Genomic DNA, 6,079 nt, shown 5'->3' on the forward strand with positions numbered 1-6,079 from the left:
TCCTGCGCCAGCTCAGGAAGTTCAACCTGCCTCAGGAGCTGCTGATCCTGTTTTACTCAGCCATCATCCAGTCTGTTCTCTGTTCCTCTACCACTGTGTGGTTTGGATCGGCCACCAAACAGGACAGAAACAGACTACAACAGATTGTCAGCTCTGCAGAGAGGATCATTGGTTCCAGCCTGCCGTCCATCCTGGACTTGTTCACCTCCAGAGTCAGGAAACGGGCAGGAAAGATCACTGCAGACCCATCACACCCTGGACACAAGCTGTTCCAACTCCTTCCCTCTGGTAGGCGCTACAGGGCTCTGTACGCCAAAACCACCAGACACAGGAACAGCTTCTTTCCACTGGCCGTCACTCTCATGAACAATTAACAAGTAATATTGCACTACTACCTCTGTTTGCACTATTGTATTGTATATATATATACACACATTTTTTTTTGGGATATATTTATACTTATATTGTATATAGCTGTTTGTTTTTCTTATATTTCTCTTGTTTATTGTATATATTTCATGTGTGTGTATGTATGATGAAAGTAATGTGTAACCGGAGTCAAATTCCATGTATGCACATGCATACATAGCCAATAAAGCTGATTCTGATTCTGATTCTTTTCTACATGTTTTTGTATTCCCTTTGCTTCTTAGTCATATTTCCTATTTCCTCTTCTTTTTCCCCTTCTCTTCTCACCATCCAATGATTTACCTTCCTTTTTCCTAATTTCTCCTCTTATCTTCCCATCTTTATTCTTATCTTTGCTTTTTGTTTGTTCTTCATGTCTTCTCCTTAGCCTTGTTTTCAGTTTCTTCCCCTTCTTGATTCATATTCTCTTCTCTTCTTCACTATATTTACCTTTTTTCTCTCCCTTTTTCTACTGGTTTCCTCTCTTCTCTCGTCTCGTCTCCTCTCCCCTTCTCCCAGCAGGATTATTGATGGCTTCCTATTCTCTGTGGCCGGGCAGACAGGAAACAGAGACCCCTGCAGAGTGAAACAGCATCACAACCCCTCAGGCAGGTGACCAGGTGAATGACTGTGTGTGTGCGTGTGTGTGCGTGTGTGTGCGCGTGTGTGTGTGTGTGTGTGTGTGTGTTCGCGAGTACGTGATGGGATTTGTGCCCAGGTTGGAGTTATTGTGGCTGCGCTGACTGAAGCAAAAAGGTAAAATGGGGGGAAAAAGAGGGAAAGGAGGAAAAGAATTCATTTCATCCTGTAGGATGAGAGGTGTGTGTGTGTGTGTGTGTGTGTGTGTGTGTGTGTGTGGTAGTAGTAGTAACAGTGGACTCCTGCTACCTCCAGCCCCACAGGCCTCTCAGGATAAATGGATTTTCTTTTTCTATTCTAGGACGCACTGGACCTTATTTCCTTCTCATTCTCCTCTCTCTTTCAATCTCTGTCTCCATCTCTGTTCTCCCCGAGCTACAAGAACATGCTCACAGATGTTTTAACCCTGACCCTCAGCTCTATTATCTCACAGAGTACAGTTAATAGACTTTAAATTAATTTGATAATACTCCATTACAGTAGACTATAAAAAGGAGCTGTACTAATCAAAGCACGAAAAAATACCCCGCTCGTGCTGAAAAATGAAGCCTATATGCGGAATTGCTCAAAACTGCAGTTCCCCCCCATGTTAAAATGTTCATTTTTACAGCGGAAATAAACATGCAAACAGCCTGGTACAAAAGACGGTATTGGTCTCTAGAAGTGAGAACTGTATCGGTGGTTAATTTGTTAATAACTCACCGATTCAAATTATATGAAGACTTAAAGTTAGGCACAACGTAGCCACTTCATCTGGGCCGCCTCATCTCCACCCACAATCTATCTCTTTTGCCATTTTTTTTTCTGTTTACATTATCCAAAATGTTTCCAACAGTTTTCAAATCGATAATTATGATCAAGGTAGCAGTTTGTTTCATTTGGTCATTTGTCAATTGTGACATATCCCTTTTGCCATGGGTTGTGGTTGTCTGCAGAAGTCATAAATTTACTTTTTATCCAGTTTCAAGCCACGTTACGATGTGTTACGATACACATTTTAGATCTTGGTGGGCTTTAACTTAATATTTTAACCGGATGAAGGATTTTAGTCATGGCGTCCCATGACTAAAATCCTTCATCTGCTCGCAGCCCCTCCGGGACGTCCTATGTCCACTGAACAGTGTTGGAGAAACACAATTATTTGCAACGTGAAGCTGCTACATTTATTTATTCAACTGGTTTTAATCACCGGGTCAGTTTGTTTTGTAGAGGAGGAGACCTCTGTGGTAAAGACCTCCTGAACGATTAACACTGACAAAATCCTAGATTGAGAGCCCCCTATGACATCGTGCATTTAAACATGACAACGATTGATCCCTGACCGTAACCACCTGCTTATTATTTTAACCTTAATAAAATAGTCACTGTAACCAAACCAAAATGTCTATGTTAATGAATTGCTGAGTCCTTTTGAGCTTATTGAAGAAAAAACATTTCATGTTGTAGTTAAACCCAGCAGGAAAACCAGATTCCAAGTTTTCATTAAAACTGCAACAAGAAAGGAATCTAACAAAACATCGTGATGCTTTAATTCTCACCCAAAAGCAACATAAATGGACAAAAAGCCCAGTCACCTCTTATCTATGAAGAAAGCACTTTTTTCCCTACTATATCAAAGTCTTCGGGTTGCTTACATTAGCCAAGCAGGATTAGCTTTGCTGTGTTTTGTGTTCATTACTGGTTTCTGCTCTTTGTTCTTGTAGGAGTGAAGTCTCCACATTTGATAAGCTTAAGTCACTACCTGCCTCCAGCTTTTTGGTTTAATTAATTTGAAAAGGTTGGGGATGTTGCAGCTGTGCTCTTTCTTGTTTGAATAATGCTCCTCAATTAAAAAGCACGTTGTGGTAACACAAAGCTCCTGAGCCGATGTTTTTTATGTAAGCTTTGTCGTTTAGCATTCACACTGGTTTTCTCATGAGACAGAAAATCCTGCCCTTGGATTTGACTTTTCATATTCTGGTGTAGGCGCTTAAGAATCGTCCATCTGCTTCGGCTCTCCAGTCTGGAATCAAATCTACAGAGAGACAGAGGGAGAGAGAGAGAGAGAGACAGAGAAAGAGAGAGAAAGAGACGCTTGACATTGTCCAGAGAGGGTCCGTCTCCGAGTGATCACCATGGTGATAAGTGCATTATGTCACATCTTACAGCTGCGAGGAGAGCTGTGAACGGAGAAGGAAGAGATTCAGTTTCACATGAGACACGAGTAAAGTAAAAAAGGAATTACCTTGTATGTTGAATGTATCAAGTCAATTTGATCTATAAAACTTAGTAACACAATCAACAAACCCATAAACAGGGAAATATTGAATATGTAATGACATTTCAACTAATGCTGCCTGCAAACAAATGTTCAAACAATAACAGACACACAAAGCTTACAGATGCTGACCCTAATACACACCGCTCTACAGGAAATGCTTGTTTCTAATTGGCTAGCAGCTGGTGTGAAAATCATATACATCTCAAACAAAGCAGTTGTGGTCTTCAGTTTGATCAAAGTGCTGATAATGAGTGTTTAATAACCAAAAAAGGCTGGCCAATGTTGGACAGCCAAACCAGAAAGGCAGCATTCACTTCCACATCAGGTACTTTCCTTTCTATGCTGTCTTCTCCTGACCTTGAACGGCAGATGGATTCTCGCGATGTCAGGAGAATATCACAGGAAAATCCATCTTGTCAGGCTTCAAGTAATGCATTTGGGTCAGTAAGTCAGAGCACAGACCAATCAGCATCCTCTGAGGAGCCACTGGCAGCTACGGGCGTGGCTTAGGTGTGTGTGTGACGCAACACGGAGAGGCGACCGTTCGTTCAAAACAACAATGGCGGCTCCTGAAGACATGTGCATAGCTGTGATTGCATCAGTCATATCAGAACTGGAAAGTTATTTCTTCATTAAAAAAAGTGCAAAGAACGGCCATGAAGGCTTTCCTCGATCGAAAAGATTGTTTTACTCTTAAACCAGTCGGTATAAGAGTAAAACGATCGAGAGAGTTAGATTGACGGATGCTTCATCCAATCAAAGTATTTTTTTTAAAAGTGCTTGTCCTTGTTCACCCAGTTTCCGGTTGTCAGAAGATACTGTGTAAACAAACCACTTGGCGGGTCAGGCAAGTCTTCTCTTGATTCCCCAGAATTGGAATTCACTTCTCAAAGTTTCCCACTTTGAGCTTCACAACAGCTTTTCAGAAACCTGTGGGTGGCGTCACAGAGACTACGTCCATGTTTCATACAGTCTATGTTTAGGGTTAAAACGCACCAAAGGAAAAGAGGGGTAAACTAAATGATAGCTATGGTAAAATAATCATAAGGATCAGTGTTGTTATTTCGGTTATGAACATTGTTCAGCAATTCATCCCACCTGGGCCAAATCTGTGTCCACTTGCATCTTACGTCTGACTTTGCATAGAATTGCGCCACCTCTGAAATGTGTTACACATGTTACTGCTGTCTGGAGACCTGCTGCACTCCCTTGTTTGTCAGAGAGCGAACAGACTAAATTGTAGAGATTACATTTCAATAGGAGTATAACAAGGTAGTCGATGAAGTGATTTCAATCTACCAGCTCAGACACAGAGTGTCAAACCATTTGAATCTCAGTCGAGGTGAGACACCTGATTAATTCCGCCCTCTCTGGTTGAAAGCTCGGCCGTTCTCTGAAATCCTCCGCTTCTTGGCGGCATATGGCTTCACAGGTTTCACAATCAATCATGTTCAGTTTGATTGTTTGCTTTAAGCCTGCCCAGGAGTGGCAGATGGGCAGGGATAACTGATTTCAAGATCAGCTGCTTGAACTTTTCATGTTGCCTCGAGAAAATTCAAGCCGAACAGTGAGCGAGAAAAAATGTTTTCCACACGCTGGGCATGTGGATAAAGTGAGAGTCTCAGTGGTGGAAATCCCACCAGCGCAGACGTTAAATCGTCAGTCCACATTTAAGTGCAGCGTGAGTGTGGGATATAATTCATGGGTTGTGTTATCTGTCAAGAAGGAAGGGAAAACCAGGGAGCAGGTGCAAATGAGCCCTTTGTTTAAGAAAAGTTGGAACAGAGCTTTATTTTCAAAAGGAGACACCTTCAACGTGTGGAAATGAATGCATTCTGTCTAACATCACCGTCGGTATTACACTTCATCAGCTTGTCTTTGCTAAATGATGCTGGCTGTGAATACGGCATGTGTTCATTTTCATCAAGTCTAAATATCTGTTTTTACATCATGTGCTGCTAAGAGGTATAATGTTTCCTTATTTTGTGACATGAAAATTGTAAAACGCACGATGTCAGCAAAAATACAGTAAAGTAATAGTCATAGTCTCTTTCCCTCCTGCCTTCCTCTTTGGACCGAATACCTTTGTTCACATTCTTTATCAATTATTCATTCTCAACTCTGTCATTGAGTCACGTTTATGACTCACACATAAAACGGTATCTTACAGGGTGGTGAAAGAATCATTTATATCGATGTGAGCTTTTCTTCCACAGGGGAGATTATTGAGTGCAAGAGGAAATAAAAGGACAAGAGAACCGCTCGGTACTTCCTTGTTTATTTCGGTCTAATTGGTCTTGTTTCTACAACAAATTAAGTGGATGGAAAAGACTTTTCTAATTTCTGTTGTGCACACAAATAATAGGCAGGTCACTGGGCTCTGATCTCACTGTGCGTGAGCAATGTGGTGTTTTGGGGAATTCTAGTATAAGAAGAAGACTGGACGGCCCCCTGCATACATGTGGTGCAGGGGGTTTCTGTAAATCAGCTTCGTCAATATTCCCTGGAGAAATAAAAAGGTAAAACAAACACACATCCTCCTCTTCCTCAGGGAGCTGGGAAGAGGAGGATGTGTGTTTGTTTTACCTTTGGTGATCATTGCCTGCTGCCATTTTTCACTGACCTACAAACCACACATTTTTTGTTTTTTTTTCCTATCGAGTCAATTTTCTTTCTCCGAGGAGAAATTAATCACTTCTTGGTGTGTACGCCCACTACGTGCTTATGTGTGTGTGTGTGTGTGTGTGTGTGTGTGTGTGTGTGTGTGTGTGT

This window comes from Anarrhichthys ocellatus, unplaced genomic scaffold (genome assembly GCF_004355925.1).
Source record: "Anarrhichthys ocellatus isolate YVR2014 unplaced genomic scaffold, GSC_Weel_1.0 scaffold51, whole genome shotgun sequence".
Classification (NCBI taxonomy): domain Eukaryota; kingdom Metazoa; phylum Chordata; class Actinopteri; order Perciformes; family Anarhichadidae; genus Anarrhichthys; species Anarrhichthys ocellatus.